This window comes from Hippopotamus amphibius, chromosome 2, assembly GCF_030028045.1.
Source record: "Hippopotamus amphibius kiboko isolate mHipAmp2 chromosome 2, mHipAmp2.hap2, whole genome shotgun sequence".
NCBI classification, from domain to species: Eukaryota; Metazoa; Chordata; class Mammalia; order Artiodactyla; family Hippopotamidae; genus Hippopotamus; species Hippopotamus amphibius.
In genome coordinates this window covers 57432819-57454199 of record NC_080187.1, presented here as the reverse complement: position 1 = coordinate 57454199, position 21381 = coordinate 57432819, and the positions used below count along the sequence as shown (strand labels likewise).

The 21381-nt window shown below is 36.1% G+C and overlaps 1 non-coding gene and 1 pseudogene across 1 annotated transcript; both read right to left on the bottom strand.

Annotated features, from left to right (window-relative positions):
- Window positions 1–1291: 1291 nt before the first annotated feature.
- LOC130844349 (ectonucleoside triphosphate diphosphohydrolase 1-like) overlaps window positions 1292–21381 on the bottom strand; it is a 44798-nt pseudogene continuing 24708 nt past the window's right edge.
- On the bottom strand, window positions 17477–17548 carry TRNAE-UUC (transfer RNA glutamic acid (anticodon UUC)). The gene has a single exon. It is a non-coding gene; the product is annotated as a tRNA-Glu (tRNA).

Here is a 21381-nt window from a genome sequence, read left to right as displayed (position 1 = left end):
GATTCTTAGATTCTCTTGCCATCCTCCTCCCCTTTCTGCATCTTTTTAATTCTATTCACCAAATTTCCTTCCATAAGATATTTTAACATTTAACTCAGGACTTGAAGGGTGGTTACTTTGGAGATCCTACATATTCTCCCACACAACTCTGTGGGGCTCTTAAGAACCAATCACTAGAGAATCTGTTTTTTCCCAGAATGACAATATACAGGTGTAGATGCAACTAAGGCAGGTGTGTCTGCTGACTGTTACATTATTATTATTTATTTTTTATATTTCATACTCTTTATATTTTATTTTTTGAATGTTTACCGAAAGTTACCTATAAAAAGATTGTTTTGTTATTTTGAGTACCTTTCTTTTAATCAGTAAAAACATGTCCTAGGTTCTCAGAGAGACCTTTCCCCTCATTTATTCCTATTCTTTTAATATCAGAGACCTTCCTGGGTTATGGATTTCTTTAGATCACTGCACTTATATTTCTGTCTGACATTAGCTATGACTGTATTGTCACAACTTTGCTTTGGGAACTTGTAGTTCTTTTTCTCTGTCTCATGGGTTGACCCCTTTTTTCCTTTTTTTTTTTTTTTTCCATTTTCAGAAATCTGTTTCTCAAATTGCATGGCACATACTCACCATGCCTTTCATTTGCTTCCTAACTGGCATGAATTCTAAGATGACGGTGGCATTCCCCTGTAGGTTTTCCTTGCTTCCACAACCACTACCAATTTGTCAGTGTGGTCATTAACTCTGCCAGGAGATTGCATGGTGCTATGAAAAGGGATGGCTTTGGAAAAAGGTAAGCCAAGGTTAAAATTTTGGCTCTGTCTCTTCCTAGCCATGTAGCCTTGAGAAAGTTTCTTAGCCTACCTAAATCTCAGTCACCTGATGGTTAAAAATGAAGAAAACAACACTAACCTTGTAATGTTGTTGTGAGCATTAGAGGTCATTATGTAAATTACCTAACATGTGCTAGGGATACAATAAATGAAAATTACTTTTACTTTGAGTCAGTCAAATATGGGATTCAGATCCCAGTGCTTTCACTTCCTAGGACTTTATTTTTTTATTTTTTTCTGGACAAAGTCACTATTGTTCTTTTATAAGGCAACGATCATGAAAGGAGGTAGGTCTTTAAGACCTACACAAGCACAGAGTACAAAAGAGAAAGAGGGGAGATTTGGAAAGACTCACAAAAGAGACAAGGTCTGCCAGGAAATCCTTGAGGCAGAAGGTGGTGATTACCTCCCACAGAAAGGCTTCGGCAAAAGCCAAGGAAGCTTCATGCTGGTCAACCCTGGCCTTGTACACCACTGTGGAGGAAAGTGCTCCCTGAGCAAGTTTTCTTCTCCCTCCAGCCAGCAGATACCATGTCTTTCCAGAAATACGAAGGCTTGTGAAAGATAACTATGCCTATGATGACCACTATGACCAGGATCAGGGAGAAGAGGACCATGAGGAAGACACAGGTGGAGTGGGAGAGCGGTATGGACACTGGCTCTTCAGATGGGATCATGCTGGTCAGGTTCAGCATGTAGCCCAAAGTCCACCGGATGCTGGTGCTCTGGACCTTGCTCATGAAGTGAATGTTCTTCCAGGACTCAGCTGTAAAATTATAGCCATTCAGAAGAAGAGTGAGGATGTGGGTGCCAGAAAAGCAGTATTCACGCAGGTACTTCTCCTTCACCAAAAGGCATCTGCAGCTCTTCCCAAGGCAGAGAGCAGAACTTTTCCAACGTGTTCATCATCTTTTTCTGAGATGAGTGTTCCTCTGATGTAAGGTTTAAAAACTCCATCACATGGTAGAAAGCTGAAAATGCCCCCCAAATCTCCGTGGAGTGGTAGCGAGAAAATCCCATTGAAGGAACAGCTGGAGTAAGGGCAGTAACTGGTGTTAAAGAGTTGAAGGATGCTTTGCCGGCACTGTCGATAGTTTCCAGAGCCACGGATTTCAATTTCAGGGATTGGAAGAAATGGAAAATTCGCCTCAGATCTCCTGGGGCAGGGGCCCTTGTAAACGTCACTCATGTTCATTATCCTCTGGTATCCAGAGTGAAAGCATGGGTCATAGATGGTTCCATTTGTATCCTGAAGGTCCTTGGACAGTTTCTGCAAGAGTGCTTGATCCTTCCTGTAGCACAAGAAGCTGTGTGTGTATACACTGTAGTTCTTGCCATAGAAGCGAAAGTGCAGGGTGTTGTTTGGACACTCAGTCGTTTCATTTTGGGGCACAGATGTGATTTGTGTAGAGGCTCCCCCAAGGTCTAAAGCTCCATAGGTTTCCTGAGTATTGCCTTCACTTGGCTTCAGGTTAAACCAACTCAATTTCTGAGTGAATCTGCCCAGCAGATAGTAGTAGTCCAGCCATAGGCACCTTCCTCTTGGCCAGTGATGATGCTGGCACCCTGGAAGTCAAAGGGGTAGCTGCTGATGCTGTTTGCCACCGCAGCCAGCATCTTGTCTGCCGACTGTTCATTTTCCATCCTGAGCAACTGCATGCTTGCCGTGGCTCCCAAGAAAACAGGTGTCTCTGTGTGCTGGCATGTTGGAATCACTTTCCCGGCTCTTTCCATGCATGCAGTCAGATAAATGCCTATTTCACTTACTTGCTGAGCAAATTCTGAGATTCTGGGACCTTTAACCTTGCACTGTTCTCTCTGAGTCACCACCTCTATGTCATTCTCCTTTTCTGCTGGCCATTTATAGATGTACAAACTCGTGTGAGAAGAGCCCGCATCCAGCACAATTCCGAACTTAATATTTTCTGGCATGGTTTGTTCTGGGTCAGCCCCAGAGCGAGCAGTGCTACCACAGCGATGACAGAGGAGAAGCCGAGGATGCACAGTATGTTTTTAGAGTGAAGTATCTTCAGTTCAGACTACTTCTGAAGTTCCAAAGTCTGAAATCAATTTCACTGGACTGAAATCAAGGTGTGGGCAGGGCTACTCTTCCTTTTCCATCTGCTTGATGGCATTCCATGCATTCCACATTCCTTGGCTTGTGGACCTCTCCTCCGTATTCAAAGGCAGTAGCACAGCATCTTGCTACAGTGGTTGCGTTGCCTTCTTCTGTGTCCTAGGACTTTTTAAAAGGAACTCTCCATAACCAATTTTCAGCCTAAAATTCCTTATCTGTAGAATGGGGACAAAGGTCCATATCTTGTACGAGTCCTGGGAAGACTACAGCATCAGACAGGGTATAAGACAGTTGCACATGCTCTCAACAAACCTTCTTTCTCTTCCATCTTCTGGACAAAGACATACTCTGCTGGACATGTCTGAACTTTACCTGATGTGTTGCTTTTTCAAAGAACAGAACTTGCAATAGGTATTACCCTGGTGTGAAGGGCTCACTTTAGCTCAAAAGAGTGCTTGTTTTGATCTCTTGGGAAAGCAGCATGCATTTTCCCCTTCTGATCAACGGAAATGTTTTCATAAAAATATTACTTTTGATTTTCTCTCTTTACGAGTAGGTACATCTTTTAACCCCCCCACCCCGGGTACAATTTGAATAAAAAGAAAGAAAAAAATGAGAGAGAAGAACCACAGCTTAGTGAAGGTGATGTGTTCAGATAGTATGTAAAACAAAAGACTTAGGGAAAATCCCATTGTAATCAAGAAACATTCGTACATTTTGATGAACTCATTTTTCACAGTCAACTAGAAAAAAATTCTTACCCTTATTCATTTTTTCAAGGATTTGGAAAATGCTAAATAAAAGGGAACCAATAAATTGGGGGAAATATTGCTCTCATTAGAATACACACAGAGATTCTTTGCTTCTCACAGGATTCTGAAAAGAAATGCTCTTAAAATGCAGATTGCTTCCCATCCTCTGTAATCCCTAGGGAATACCTCCATCTCTGATGAACTGGGGGATGTGGGCTTTGAAATCTGACATGTCCTGACTTTAATCCACGCTCTGCCGCTTACCACTGGCAATGCATTTAACTTCTGCAAACCTCAGTTTCCTTAGGTGTTAATAAAATGGGCAAACTAGTTCTCCCCTCATACAGTTTTTAGTAGGAACAAATAACATAATTGATGTGTACTAGAGCTTGTAGCACAATGCCTTGTACAGAGTAGAAAATAAATGTTAGAGCCCCTTCTCTTTTTCCTTTAGATCTCTCCAATAATGTGAACTTGATAATCATAGATGATCAATACAAGTAAATAATGGAACCTGTTGGAAGAATGTATCAGTGGAATTCATCTCATTTTCACTACTGTAAATCAATTTGAAGAAGCATCTGCTCTTGAGAGGAGCAAAAATGACTGAATTGTGTTAACACTTGGTGATTTTAATTTTGATGAGCACAATAAAGACCCCACCTGTGTTATGATGATTAATTATATTATTATTGATAAAAATAAATGCTATCACTTGTTGACTTAGTATGAACCAGGTGCGTATCCCTTAAAAAAGGTAATATACAATACATCTTACAGAGGAGGAAAGTGGGGCTCAGAATTGGGAGGTTATTTCCTCAAGGTTACACAACTAACGAGTGGACGGGCAAGCATTTGAACCTGGGCCCTCCCTCACCACAAATATTTGTCATTTTTGTATCTTATGGTGACAGAAATAGACTATGGCTGCAAATAGGCACATTATTTGCTCACAAATATAACTGAACCCATAATCAAATTTTTAAAATTCTTATTCTCTGGGAAAACATCAGCATCTAGGGGTATAATTTCATTTTTGCCCAGTTTTGGCATCTAACTCTATTTTAGTGAGTTTATCTATATAAGTGATTGGAATGTTCTACCATTAGATATAAGATATCGTCTTACTAGCAAATGAGGCCAGCCCATGGCTAAGGCATCAGTACTACATATTTACTGACAAATCAGAGAAGTAAGAGATGAATATTTTTTCCTTTGGAGTTTTGGCACTTTGAGAATTTAAGTGAATTAATAATCAAAGTGTATTTACAATGTGGCAGGAACTATAGGTAGAGACATTGCATGCATTCTTTCATTTAATATTCATAACAGTCGGTGAGACAAACATTATCATCTCCATCTTATAGCTGAGGAAGTGAGGCTATGTGAGCTTAAGCAACTTAAATAAAGTAGGAAATAAAGCTAGGTTTTGAGCCCTGGAAAATGCACTTGTATTGAGAATCTCATTCCATGATGATGCTAGTAAATGAAGTGTTAAAGTTTTTGCCTCAATTTTCTGTTTATCTTGACGAGAAAAGCATCTATTACTTTCCCCAGTGGTGCCTTGGCTCATCCCAGGGTCAGGCTGTCTTTCAACTAAATGATGTACAATTTGAGAAGCACACATGACTTCCACAGAACCCACAGTCTGCGAGCTCAGAGGGGTGGGGGAGAGGGAGGAGATAAGATGGATGGAAATAATGGAAGATGATGTGATGTTGTGGAAATTTAGATTTTGGAAATGATTTTTAATCAAGTTCAGCCAGGAGTGCCTCTCTCCAGGTGTAACCTAGATGTAATCAATAACTGACATTCCCAGCCCTCTTGTCTCCCATGTGATTTTATTGAACACAGGTTTAATTGACCTGAAAAAGAAGTTACTTGTTTGAAAAGCTGTGTGTACTGCCAGCAAAATAAACTTTCCTCGGTTCTTGCTGTGTGGGGAACTTTGCTGGATTGTCTCACATGGTCATTTCTGAGTAGAAAGCTGTCAGGTCACCATGCTGTAAATGCTTGTGAGACAAGTCTATGATACTGAGATAATGAGAGAAACTATAAAATGTGGTAAGGATTTCCTTTCGTTGGGCTTGCTCATTCCAGAAGCTGAATTGGATCAGTTACCGGGAGGGATTCCATTGCAACCATGCTCAGGAGGGGCAAAGTAGCATAGGACCAGATTCATGCAGAAAAAAGTTTACCTCCCTTATATTGTATAATTCATGAGGACCCTACCTCGAAGGAGTGGACTAGAAGTGAGTGCTCAAAGAAAAATTCCATTTCTTCGTAGAATCAGACTATGCACTTTGTCTCAATGAGCCCCAGTTTCCTCATCTGTAAGATAAAAATAAATCCTACCTTGTCAGAATGATATAAGGACTTCTGGACCTCAGCAAACTGAAGAAAATTTAAGCTATGCTTTCTATTGATCAAATTCTTCTCCTGTACACTTAATACTTTGGTGACCTGAAAAATCTTTTGTGAGCCTCACATTTCTTATAGGTACAAAGAGAGGGTTAAGCTAGATGATCTCTAAAGTCCTTCCCATCTATAACACCAAATAACTGCACTTCCACTAATATCCTAGGAATAAAGCAGGCTTGCATTCACAAAATATCCCAGGCTCAGAGAGCTGCTTTAGAAGGTACCCGTGGCACAGAGAAAGGACCTTGAGTCAGAAGACCTGCAGTCTAGTCTCACTTCAGCCACATCCTTGCTGTATGGACTTTGGCAAGGAGTTTAACATCCCTAAACTTGAATTTCTTCGTCTATAAAATGATGATAATAATAGACTTCCACAGAGAAAGGTTAGTAGAATTTTATTAGATTGTGTGTGTGGAAGTAAAACTTTTTACACTGTGAAACCCTGTATACATAAATATTTTGACTCTCATCAAGTAAATCCCATTCGCTTATTTTTCCCTCCAACAAAGGGCTTTTAAAATCCAGGTTTTAAAAAAATGTAGTTTTAATCAAAGTTGTGTCAGTTCATAGTTTAGAGCGTCAACTACCTCTACAGAAAGTATTATGTAACACAGATCCATGCCCTTTCTCCCTACTATCACAGCTGTCCTGTTCCCCAGAGGCAACCACTTTCAACTCTTAAGTTTCTGTTTTTTAAAATATTCACCTCCATGTATCTAAATAATCTGTGCATAGTGCCATTTTTTGGATTTTTTAAGTTTTAGACATAATAATGATCTACCAATTATGGGATATGTGGATTTAGCCAATTTTCATCCCTGTTGTTTTAGCACCAGCAAATACATGCACAATATTAATACTTCCATTCTCCCAGTACAAACATATCATCATATAATTTTGGTTAGTTCTATCATCAGTCCTTAAATTAAAGTGAGTACGTAAATCCTATTCATAGCTGAGCCATATACAAGTATTTTTTTCCCCTAGATTTAATAGTTGTTTTGTTTATCTGCTACATTTTCTATGGCCTTATTTCTAACTCAGCCCCAAATTCTCTCTCACTGTCTCAGTGCATTAAGTATTTTTACCAATTTTATCTTTTTGGAGACATCACAGAGAGAACCTTCTGATCAAAAGATCTGGTTTTGTGGGTCGCTAAGCCCTACTGCCTGATACCATCCTGGGATTACTCTTTGTCATCATTCTGGAGATTTCTTTGACCTCTCTCACACTGATTTCCCTATCACTTAGGCCCCATGTCTACATCCTTATAGGCTTCTTTCCCTGTTTTTAAAATGGAGCACCTTCTCCGGTAACTTTCTCTGAAATATGTACATTTTGAGAATGTACCTGCCTGGAAATATATTTAGTCTATCCTTATGCTATGTTAATAGTTTGACCAGGTTTGGAATTTAAGTTGAAAATAATTTTCCATAACTTTATAATTTTGATGGCATTGCTCTAGTATCACATTAAAATGACTGGGGCTGTTCTGATCCTTTGTATACTCTTGATTTTTCTTTTGAGAAACTTTTATAATCCTCTCTTTCCCTTTGTGTTCCAGAATTTCATGGCGATGTGCCTGGGTCTATTTTCATTTATTGTGCTAGTGCTGGGCAGTAGACCAGATGGTTCTTACGTTCTCCAGTCCTGAGATTTAGTGAGCCTCTTCTTCTTGGCTGTTTTTTTAACTGAGTACTTTAATGTCCCTCCTTGACAGCTCTACGGACACATTTCTATGACAGCTCTTCTCACATTGTTTTACGGTTAGTTGTGTACATCTGTAGCACAAGCATAACATGCCGCGTTATGGAAGCTCCACTGGTTTTTGTTGTATAATTGAAAACAAAAATTACTTGTGATCTTCTGGCAGCATGGACATAGAAGCATAGTATGTAATATGGATCCGAAAAAGTGATAACAGCTAAAATTGTGCTGGTTTTCTGAAAACATATCTCTACTTTAGAGAGCTTACAATTTGCTGTACATTTTTTAACTCTTTGTAATGAATGGCTTTGTTATGAACCCGAACAAATTCAAGACTGCTATCCGCAACTACTTGAAACTTGAAAGGAGCGAAATAAAAACTTTGAGGTTCTTGAGGTTTCTAAAGACCTTTAAACATCCATTGTTATTATAGGCAGCATATTTATAATCAAGGAAAAGGAAATGTTGTGGAGACAGGCCCTCCTTTAACATTTGTGAGGCCCAAGACAAGAATATAAATGATGGCCCACACACATATGTCTAAATATTTAAAATTTGTAACTCAACCTTTAAACATGTTGCATAAAATATTCTCTAGCCACGTACCTTAACAAGTATACTTTCATCAGGAGCTGGAAGGCTAGGTTGCATTTAAATTCTGGGATTTCTTAGCAGCTCAGGAGGAGTCAGTCTTCAGCTTGTCTCTCATCTTCTTACCTTTAACCAGATCTGTCTTGTCTTTGAGACATTTAGCTGGCACACACATAGATACATAGACACTATAGCCCCATGACAAGCTCCACTTGCATGCTCTAAATACAGGTGCCTTACAGGTGGTCAATGGCTGGGAAAATGGTAAGCATACTTGTGGCCCAGTCAACATTTGGGAGGACAGTATTGGAACAGAACTCTGTGCAAAACCTGAAAATGGCCCAGGCGGTATTTGTGCAAGGAATTCCAGGGTTCTATGGAGAAATGTCTAGAGGGCAGGCATGGGTTCCAGGTGGGCATATCCCCTTTATCCATAGGAGGAGGGCCAGAACATGTCCCTCTAAGTGCAGAGTCCAGGGCAGAGTCTTCTCCTGACTGGGGCTGAAGGTGGGACTCCCAGGGAGTAAGAGGAATTTGACTGTGATCAATTGGTCAATTGACAGCAGATCTGAGAAGGAACACAAGTTGTTCTGGTCTATTCCTTTGACCTCTATCTCTGCCAACTCCACAATCAATTCCATTACCCAAGCAGGAAGGAACTGAGCAAGGTCAGTCCTTTTACTTCTACTTTACATTTAAAAAACCAGCGGTGGAACATGAGATTTCTTGATAGTTTGTGCTGGTGGAACCTAAATCATAAATCAGAATTTAAATGTCTCGTGGTTTGAGGTAAGTCCTAAGCTGACGTTATCCTCCAATTTTACGAAGCCTTGGAGGCTTACAAATCCAGATTCAGACTTGGTGGTTTGGGTATTAAAAAACGGGTTCCTTTCCCTGGGTTTTATGTTACCGCTTCAAATTCCACTAGACAAGGAATAAGGGATACAGTAGGAAAGCTTGGGGGACAAAGAATGCCCACTGAGGGCTCCGGGAAGGACCCTCAATGAGAATTTGGAAACTCAAAATATCTTTGTTCCTAATTAGACTGACTGATGAACCTGGAATAAGCTAAATCTTGAATTTCAAAAACTTTATAAATAACTGATGTCTTAAAAACATCTTTCCCCACCTCCCACCAGCTGTCTTTGTTATGCTCCAATATTTATAAAGCACCTGTAATTGCTTTGATTTCTTCTACGCTTTTTGCCAGACTACAGGAATGCAAAGCAAAGATAAACCAAAATAGCCAAGCCATGGGGTAATTTTCAAACAGGAATTTAAATTTCTTTAAAATTTAGTTTAGCATTTAAAGGAAATATAATAACATATTATGGATTTGTAAAGTATCAAAAGAGGAAAATATATTACAACACTATTAAAAAGGATGAGGGTATACATTTAAAATTATACTGCTGTAAAATTCTTGTATTATAAGGGAAGTAGAATGTCATTAATTTAAAATAGACTGTGACAAGTTAAGGATGCATAGTATAAAGTCTAAAACAACAGCTCTAAAAAAATACAAAGGAGTATAGCTGAAAAGCCAGTAGAAGTGATAGAATGGAATACTGATTAATTGGACTAAAACTGGTTAGCCCAAAAGAAGACAGGAAAGGATGAGAAAAGGAACAAAGAACACAAGGGACAAATAAAGCAAATTAGAATAATTGTAGAATTAAACCTAGCCATATTGATAAATACATTAAATGAAAAACTCCAATTAAAAGGAAAATATTTTCAGGCTGCTTAAAGAAGGCCCAACTATATTGTTTACATAAGAGGCACTTTAAAGACACAGAAAGGCTGAAAGTAAAGGTTGATAAAAGATATACCAGGCAAATACTAAGAATAAGAAAGTTGGTTTGGCTATATGAATATCAGATAAAATTGACTTAAAGACAAGGAGCATTACCAGAGATAGAGAGGGTAATTTTATGAAGAGAAAAAGACACAATCCTGGCACAACTATGTGAATGTACTAAAACCTATTAAATTGTATACTTTAAATGTGAGAGTTATATGGTAGATAAATTATATCTCAATAAAGCTATTAAAAAGAAGTTTATTGAAATGATTTTCATTGATTAATACACTATATCACAGTCCTATTGGTTGAGCCATTGTTTTTCTGTTAGTCGTGGAATGTGTTCAATTAAATTAGTCAAAAGCTCATATATAGTCAAGTGTTTATTTCTAGAGGCATCAGTCTTTAAGAGATGACCATGCTGATGTTATGTGTCTATTCATCTATTCATTTTTCACTTATCTCTTTATCTAAGTTATACTATATATGGTATTTTAAATAGTTTTGTTCATATAATATCATGTTCATCTTTATAATATGTTTGAAAAGTAACAAAATATGTTCACCTTTATATTTTGTCATATTACAATCTTGATTAAATTAAAAAATTCTTACCATAGGAGGAAAAAAAGACATAACAATCCTAGCCTGTACACACTTAATAACAGTTTCAAAATGTAAAAAACAAAAATTGACAGAACTAAAAGAAAAAATAGAAAATGTTACAATTACAGTTAAATATTTTAGTATCCCTCTATCAGTAATTGCTAGAACAAGTAGAAAAAAATCAGTGAGAGTATGGGAAATTTGAACAACATCATCAACCATCTTGACCTAGTTGAAATTTAGAGATCATTATATCCAATAACCACATAATACACATTTTTTTCAAATGCATATGGAATTCTCAGTAGTAGAACATATACAGGGCCATGCCATGTCTAATACATTTTAAAGGATTAAAATCATGCAGAGTATGTTTCTAGAACCTGAAATAATTAAGCTAGAAATCCAGAAAAATAAACTATCTCGAAAGTTCATCAAAATTTGGAAATGAAATATTTCATTTCATAAAATCTTAAAACCCATTCTAAAAAAAAGATTAAAAGAGAAATTGGAAAATATTTTGAACTGAAAAATTATGAAAGCATATCATAATGTGTGGAATGCAACTAAAATAATTCTTAGGGGAAATGTATAGCTTTAATACATAGTCATATTAGAAATGAATGTGATAAAATCAATTGCCTAAGCCTCTGCTATGAGTAATTGGATAAAAAACAAATTAAGTTCAAAATAAGTAGAAAAAAGTAATTAAGTTGAAAACAGATATAAATATAAAGGGCAAAAATAATAGAGTGAATAAACAAAACCAAAGTTGCCTTTGATGAAACTAATAAACTTTTAGCTAAACTGATGAGAAAAAAAAGAGAAAAATACCAGGAATTTTTTAAATAGGATAGCTTTACAGATGCTCAGATTACAAAATAAACGGATACTATATACAACTATGGGTCAAAAATTGTGATGACTTAGATGTAATTTATCAATTCTTTACACCCAGAATTTTCCACAAAGATGCTTCAAGAACAGATGGTTTCACTGGTAAATTGTATAAACATTTGAGAAAAATAATATAAATCCTAATCAAGCTCTTTCCAAAAATAGAAGAGAGAACAATTTTCAACTTATTTATTGAGTCCAGGATTATCTTAATATCAAATCCAGACAAGATGTGAGAAAGAAAATTTCAGGCCATTGTGCCCCGTGACCATAGATGGGCAAATCCTTTAAAAAATGTTAGCAAATCTAATCCATCAATATACAAAAATGATAAGGCAATATGAAACAGTGGGAATTACATCACAAATGTTACCTTGGTTCAGCTTTTTTAAAAAAATCAATTGATATATAATTTACCACATTAGGAGAATAAAGGAGAAAATTATGTAATAATTTAAATTGATTCAGAAAAGCACCCATTCATGATAAATACTCTCAGAAAACTAGAGAGGGAAAGACATTTTCTCAACCTGATCAAGGGCACCTATGAAAGCTATAAAAAGCCTGTAGCTATCACATACTTGTGTTGTATTGAAGGTTTTTTTCCGCTCGTATTGGAAACATAGCCAGGATGTATGAACTCACTACTTCAATTCAAAATTGTTCTGGAGGTCATAGCCAGTGCATTAAGACATGAAATAGAAATAAACAGTATGCACATTAGAACAGAAGAGATAAAACTGTATTTATTTGTCTACAAAGAAAATAAGCTGTATTTGTGTAGAAAATTCTAAAGAAGCTACATAAATTGAATATAATTAATAAGTGAGTTTAGCATATTCTCTCTTTGTATATATGAATGCAGTATACAAAGATTAATTGTCTTTTCCACATGTGAGCAACAAACAATTGGAAGATGAAATATTTTAAAAATCACTTTCAATAGCATGGAAGAAAACATAAAATACTTAGGAATAAATTTAATGCAGAGGGTGCAAGACCTCCTTACTGAAAATAAAACAAAAAAATGTGCAGAGAGAAACAAAAAGAAACCTAAATGAATGGGGAGATATACTACATTTGTAAATTGGAAGATTTAGTTTTGTTATAATTTCAATTCTTTCCAAATTGATCATACAGATTTAGCGTATTTCCAATGAAGTCTTAACAGTATTTTTATATAGCACTAGGCAGTATGAATCTAAAATTTATATGGACATGTAAAGGATTTAAACATGCCAAAAAACAGAAGAAAAAAAAAACACAATTGGAAGATTTACTCTACCTGATTTTAAGCCCTATTACAAAGCTATAACCATCAAGACAGTGTGGTATTGGCAGGAGGACAGATAAATAGATCAATGGAAATGAATAGAGAGTCCAGAAATAGGTCCACACATGTACAGGCAATTGATTTCTGACAAAGCTGCCAGGTTAATTGAATGAGGAAAGGATGATCTTTTTAACGAATTGTGTTGGATCAATTGAATACTCACATGAAAAAATGAACCTTGATCTGTTCTTCACACAGTACAGAAAAATTAATTCGCTTGTAGTTCATAGACCTGAACATAAAAGTGAAACCTATAAAACTTTTAGAAAAATAAATCTTTTGACCTTGGGACAGGCAAAGTATTTTTGACATAACACAAAAAGCATTCACTAGGGATAAAAATAAATAAATAGGACTTTATCACAATTCAAAATTGTTTTTCAAAAATGTGATTGATTCCTCTCATCCTAATATGCCTACCCCTTTACAATGTTACTTTGCCATTCCTGACATCCAGAGACAGCCTTTTTCTCATTCCCTTGAATAAAGCCTGGTCTTGTGACTTGCTTGGACCAAGAGAATGTGGCAGAAGTGATATTTGCAAATACCAGAGCCAACTTCCACACTTGTGAGTGAGGACATTTTGAACCTCCCAGCCCAGTCGACCCTCCAGCTGAATCAAGCCTCATGAATAATCCCAGACTAAACCAAAGAGGGGATGCTCAGACAAACCATACAATTGTGAGAAAGGATAAATCATCATTGTTTTAAGCCATAAACCTTTGGGGTGCTTTGTAATACAGCAAAGGCTAAATGAAAGAGAAATTGCTACCTGGAGGTGGGGTGCTGTATAACAAAAACCTTAAACGTGTGCCAATAGCTTGGGGACCAGGTGGCAGAAGGAGGCAGGAAGGTTGTAGAAAGGAACAGATAATGAAGACTGACGATCACAGGAAAGTTCTGTTGGAGGCTGGAGAAAGATTCATGTTAGCTAATAGTGGAAAGACTGGCAAATTTCATACCTGTAGCAATTTAGAAGCTAGAAATGTATTTAATTAACTTGTGGGTGTGAACAAAGAGATTTCCAGGCAGAATGCTGAAAGTATCAATGCCAATTTTTAGCTATATATAAGATACATAGAGTGATAAATGAACTGAGGAAGGAACTGCTTGGCTTTCAAGGAGAAATTAGGGCATGTAATGGAAAATTCAGCTCAGTAATGGAAAATAAAACTAACTTGGAAATAAAACTAACTTAAATAAAACTATTTTTTATCCCCAGTCTTTTCCAGTAAAAAATCTTAAAGTAGGAAATTAGGTAAAAATCAAACTATTGGTGTGGCTATAAGACAGTTTTTTTAGAGCTCAGGACAATCTAAAGTGGTGCCTAGAAAACCCGCTCACCTTTTTTTTTTTTTTTTTTTTTTTTTTTTTTTTTTTTTTTTGTAGCTGCATTGTGTCTTTTGTTGCTGTGCACGGGCTTCCTCTAGTTATGGTGAGTGGGGGCTACTCTTTCTTCGTTGTGGGGCGTGGGCTTCTCATTGCAGTGGCTTCTCTTGTTCAGGACATGGGCTCTAGGTGCGTGGGCTTCAGTAGTTGTGGCTTGCGGGCCCTAAAGCACAGGCTCAGTAGTTGTGACGCATGGGCTCAGTTGCTCTGTGGCATGTGGGATCTTCCTGGACCAGGGATCAAAACTGTGTCCCCTGCATTGACAGGTGGATTCTTAACCACTGCGCCACCAGGGAAGTCTCAAGACCCTCTCACCTTGACAAAGGACTTTTAAGAACCATGAGAGCCTTGTCCCCAAAGCAGCCCAACAATGGCCCAAAATACAGAGAGGACTCAAAATTTCAGGTATAGCTTTGGGGGCATTCAGTGAATTCCAATCAAATTCATAGGAAAGCCATAATCTTTTAGAGTTGTATTAGGAAGAACACCACCAGCTTAACAGACATGTGACTCGTCTGCTTCCTCATAGTCATCATTTTGTCCCTTCCAACATGACTTCTGCAGCTGCTCCTGTAGAGAAACCGTGCTCTTGGTGGATGACAGTCTGTGCCCTCCTATTTTACATTGAATGAACTTTTTGTTATTTCTTTGTTCTCCTTGAACTTTTGGGAGTGTTTCACACTGTTGCTTGTTTCCCTTTTCTTGAAGCTTTTTTCTCAGTCCAACACCACACAGACCTAGTTCTTTTGTTTCTCCAGTTAATTCTTCTCTGACCCCTTTATGTTTTTGCTTCCTCTTTCTCACTAAGTAAATCTAGTTCTTGGCCATTTTCTCTTCTTTCTGTATATTCATTACCAGGCTAATCTCATATATAATCCCCTAACTTAAACTATCACTTCTATATGGAAATTTAAATCTACATCTTCACACCTTGCCCTCATTCTAGAACTCTAGTCCTGCCATTTCAAACTGCTTTTATTTTTGATCAGTAAGTCTGCCTTTGAAGCCCAACTCATTTAAAGGCTATAAACTTTACCATTGTATCTCCAAGAGCCTAGCACAGTGTCAAGCATAGTGTCTGACATATGGTGGGTGTGAAATTTGGTGATTTATTAGATGTTATTGGTGGGTAGGTTTTAAGTACAAGGATGACCCCTAACTTATTATTTTGGCTACTGCAGAGATGAAGATTGTTAACTGAGATAGGAAATGGAGAAAGAAGAGCATGTGGGAGAGGAGGAAGAAGAAAAAGAATTACTACATGCAATTTTAAGCATGTTGAGTTTGAAATCCCAACTGCATACTGATAACAGAGTAAATGTCCTAAAATACAGTTTGATCATGACATGACTTCCTTGTTCAAAAACCTTCATGGGTTCATTACTGTTGACCAAATCTGTGTCAAACACTATCCTGGAATTTAAGATCCTCCACAAGCTGGCCACTACTTAGCTTTCCAAAATGATCTCACATCCTTCCCTTTTACCAAACATCTGCTATTCATCTCCTGGGCATGCATCAGACAGTCCCACCTACTGAGCCATTCCTTCCATCTGGAATGTACTCCTTCTCCAGTCTACCAGTCAAAATCCCATCCATGCTTTAAGACTCAACTCAAATAGCATTTTGTGCAATTAGAATTGTTTCTCCGATTACCCAGACAGAAAAACTTGTACCTCTAAGGACATATCAATCTGTTATATGTACTGATCATATAACATTCCTTCTTACTTGTGTTGTAGCTATTCACATATATGTTTTATTACACCTACGAGAGCTAAAGCTTTAAGAGGGTAGAGATTGTGTTTCACTTATATTTTCAGTCCTTCCATGTTCCAAGCCCATCATATGACATATAATAAATGTGTAATAAGTTATTATAAAATGAAACAATAGGATAGAGATGAATGAATAACTGAAGGCAAGAATGAATGAATGTATAAAGTGGTTGAGAATAACTCTTTTCCAGTTGCTTTTACACATACCCTTCAGTAAATCCTTTGTAACTATACCGAATGTGCCAACACAATGAAGCATGTGTTCAAGGGACAATAAGAGGCTAAGAATCAGCTTGTCCAAAGAACTTTCAAAGTTTGGGCTAATTAATCCATAGCTTGGAGTTTGTGGCTGTTGGTCCCAGGTAGAACTTCTGTGCCAATTAGTAGAATAAACAATAAAAATAGAAGCCAAGTGAAATGTTCATACTTCTCCAGGTTCACTACATAATAAATTATTAATGCTTCCTGATACTACATTTTCCTTGAGTATATTTAAATGTGAATATATTGATGGAAGCAGAAAATACATTTATATTTCCGTTGCTCCAATGTAATTTATAAAACTAACTTTTATTACAAATTTCTGATTGCAGAATAAATATATTCCTTATAGAAAATTTGTGAAGTGCAGAGAAGCACAAAGGTGAAATTAAAATCACATATAAGCTTCATCCTGTAGTATAAATCCATTAATATATTGGTATATATTCTTATGGGTTCTTTTTCCTAAGTATAGGATAATACCATCTTTAATTTGGTTTCTTTCTCTTAATATGCTTAGAGTATTTCCTATGTAATTAAGCATTTTTAATAGAACATAACTTTTGATGGTTGTACATCTTCTATCACATCCACCTATTATGAGTCAGTTTGTTATTGTTGGGCATCTAGCTTGTTTTGAACATTTCATAATTACACATGACTCTGTGATAAACAGCCCTGTAGCCAAAGCTTTAGCATCTCTCTCATTATATCAGTAGTTTGGTAAACTCTAGCCATGGGATTACCCGGTCAAAGAGTGTGGGTGTGCACAGTCTCATGATTTTCAAACACATATTACCAGAAGGTTTTTTGTTTTATTTTTTAATACATTTATACCCTTATTAATACTGTGAACATTTCTATTCCTCCCTACCCTTTTCACCAGTTTTATAGATAAAAAGTTATACATCATTGTTTACATTTATCTGAGAACATTTGTTAAATTTTCTTCCATCTTATATAAGTGACCCCCCGCCCCCTTTTATTTTTTGGCTCTGCCGCATGACTTGCAGAATCTCAGTTCCCTGACCAGGGATTGAACCTGGGCCACAGCAATGAAAGTGCTGAGTCCTAACCACTGGACTGCCAGGGAATTCCCTTATTAAGCCCTTTTAATTTCTTTTTTTGCCTCTTGACCATTTATATCCTTTGTCCTTTTATTGTATTAATGTTTGTAAGAGCTATTTATGTATTAAAAAATGTGAATCTTTTGTCATATATTACAATAATTATTTCCCAGTTTTGTATGTCCTTGAACTTTATGTTGATTTTTTACGTATAGAATGCTTCCATTCCATGTTGTCAAAATGTCATTCTTTTCCTTTATGAATTCTGCCTTTACATATATACAGATTAATGTGCTTCTGCTTATATTTCATTTTTTAATATTTTATTTGATTTTTATTTCATTTTTAAAATTTTAATCTTTCAGTCAATTCATAGTTTATACTGAAGACATATTCTTCTTTTTCTTTTTAGACATTTTATTGGCTCTTCTCATCTATTTACTTTTCCAGATAAACTTTTTAAAGGATTTACTCAAGTCCCAAAAAAGTCCTCTTAGGATTTGATTGGTGTCTCAATAAGATTCTTAAATTAAATAATGGTGAACTGACAACTTGCAAAATCCCGTCTACCCAATGAGACATGATTTTATTCCAACTGTTCTTTCATCAGTTGTTTTCTTTATGCATCAAGCAATTTGCTTATTACACTCATGTATAGGAATCTTGTTTTGTTGTTGTTGATATCATGGATGGACTCAATTCATTATATTTTCTAACAGAATATTGCTGACATAGTGTATATTTATTTTGTAACTGGCCAATTTGGTGAACTCTCCTGTAAGACATAAGGCACTTACTTCTCAGCATTCTTAAGTATTATATATCGTCTACAAGTATTTGCTGTTCTCTTTCTGATTTTTAGGAGTCCTTTTTAAAATACTAGATATTGATCTTTTGGATTTTGAACTTCTTCCAGTTGTCACTCAGCAATTAACTGCATGCACGGTGTACTTCACTTAACAGAATCCTTTCATTTTGATACAAAGTCATCAAAATTTCACCTTAAAGTTTGTAGTTTGGGGGTCCCATTTAAGATGCTTTTCCCCACCGGTAGGTAAAATTTACTCCAAGATGTTCTTTATTAACTTTATAGTTTCACATTTTACATTTTGACGTTTAATCCATTTGGAATATATTTTTGCAAACAGAATGAGGTAGGATTCCTCCATATTGTAAACCAGTTTTCTAACACCATTCAGTGCTTAAATAATCCATCCTTTCGATATCAGTTTGTGGTATCACCTCTTTGATAAATCAAAAACATGTATACAAGAGTAAAATTTTGAGCGCTTTATTTTCTACTTATATCTCTTTGCCTTGATATCTGATAAAGTAAATTCCCTCATGACCCTTTATATTTTTCAAAATTTAGCTATTCAAGAACTTTCATTCTTCCATATAATTTTTAAAATGCTTGTTGAGCTTCTAAAAAAAGTCCTGCTGGAATTTTACTGGCCTTGCATTGAATATATAGACTGATTTGGTCAGATTAAAATCTTTATATCATGGAATACTGTATCATCTATGAGTGTGTTGTCTTTCTATTTTATTAAAATCTTCCATTATATCCTGAGAGTTGTAAATTTCTAAAAGTTGTGTGCATTCTAGATACTTTATAAAATTTGGTGCTGCTACGAATGATACCTTATTTTCTAATTTATTTTCAGATTGGTTATTGGTGTCATAGAGGAATATTGTAACTCTGGCTGAATTATCTTGTTAGTTCTAACAGTTCCTATTAGATTTTCCATGTAGATGATCATATCGAAGGAAAAGAATAACAGTTTTAATTTTTCCCTTCCTAATCTGCTACCTTTTACATTCAGTGCTATGTTAGAAGTAGTAGTGCTGAAGAAAATGTTTGTTTTTATTCCTAGTCTTAAAGGGAATATGTTCCTAAGAATCTCCATTGAGTTTGATGTTTGCTTTTGGCATAAAATATTTGATGTTTGGTTTTGGCATAAAATCTTTATCAAGTTAAGGATGTTCCCTTTTATTCTCAGTCCTCTAAGAGGCTTTTAAAAAAATCATAAATAAATATTTGAATTTAACCTTATAAAGGACTTTCTCTGCATCTACTTTTAAAGTGGTAAATTACATTGATAGACTTTCTGATGTTAAATCACCCTTACTTAGGATGAACTCTACTGATTAGGTTGCATACTTGTGGGTTTAGGTAGCTAATATTTCCTTTAGAGTTTGTGCATATATGCTTACATGTAAAATTGTTTATAATTTTTTTCTTTCTTTCCTTAGACCATTCCCCTCTTCATTTTGTTTGCATTATCTAGAATTTTAATCCTGGGCTTTAATGGATATATGGTAAGCCTATTTCAGTAAATCCTTCATTTATTTTACACTATCTTCTTGAACTTTTTTTTCTTGATGAAATATTTTCTCTAAGAGAGTTTACAAAAAGATATTTGCAGCAAAATGCTTCATGCATAAAAATATTGTTAGTACATGTTTATTAAAAATGATGGTTTCTGTAGGTATAAAATTCTAGGCTTGAAAATAATTCCTTTTAACATTTTGAAAATATTTCTCTGTTGCCATCTGCCTCTGGTGCTACAATTAAGAAATCTGATGTCAAACTGATTCTTATCCCTCTGTAAGTGATCTGCTTCTTTGTTCTGGAAGCTTTTGGAAATAACTCTTTGGTTTTGATGTTTAAAATTTTTATAATTTAAGATGTGGGTCCTTGGTGTGGGGTTTTTTTATGTTTGCTCTGCACTTCTTTTTAATCTAAAGTTATATTTTTTGAAATATGGAAAATTCACAGTCATTTAATTATTTCCTCTCAACTTTTAATCTCTTCTTCTGGCATTTCTAAGTATCTTTTATATATATATTTTTTGTTTTCTTAATACATTCTTGGTATCATCTGGGAGAGTTGTTTAATACAGTCTCCTTAAAATAATAACCATTTTGCTATTCAGGGTATCAATTGAACTCTTTCCATTTTATTTTTCATACCTAATATGTCTAGATAATTTTTCTTTATGACTTCTTCCTCCTTCAGTGTTGAACATGTCTCTCTTTTATGTTCCTCTTTTATGTTGTGAACAACCTCCCTTATCTCACTGATGATAATTGATGCCTTTAAATTCTTGCTCTGTCCCATAACTTTCTCTTCAGTTTAATTCATTCGGGCTGCACTCCTTTTCATAAAGGTTGTGGAGATGGCATGTTATTGGCATCTAGCCGCCTCTCAGTCTCCTAAAGGCTCTGATTCAACCACCTTGGTTTGTGATTAAAGCTCAGGTCCCAGCCTGTGCCCTTCCTGCCGAGAAAATGCTTCAGCTCTAGGTTGTCTCTATCTTTGCCCCACTCAGCCTTTTCAGGAGCTGTAATCACCTAGCTATTGAGATGGGGATGAGTATTGGGGCAGGAACACTCAGGAACAAACCTTAGTTGTTTTTGTTTTTCAGATTTATTGAAGTGTAACTGACAAATGAAGATTGTATATATTTAAGGTATACAATGTGATGGTTTGATATACATATACAGTGTGAGATGATCACAATCAAGTCAATTAACACATCCATCACCTCACATAGTTTAAATTTTGGGGTGCATGGGGAGAACACTTAAGATCAGCCCTCTTAGCAAATTTCAATGGAATATTATTCCGCCTTAGAAAAGAAGGAAATCTTGCCATTTGCTACAACATGGACGAACCTGGAGGACATTATGTTAAAACAAAATAAGCCAGATGCAGAAGGACAGATACTGCATGATCTCACTTATATATGGAATCTACAAAAGTCGAATTCAAAAGCAGAGAGTAGAATGGTGCCTGACAGGCACTGGGAGACGGGGAAATGGGGAAATGTTGGTTAAAGAGTACAGGATTTCA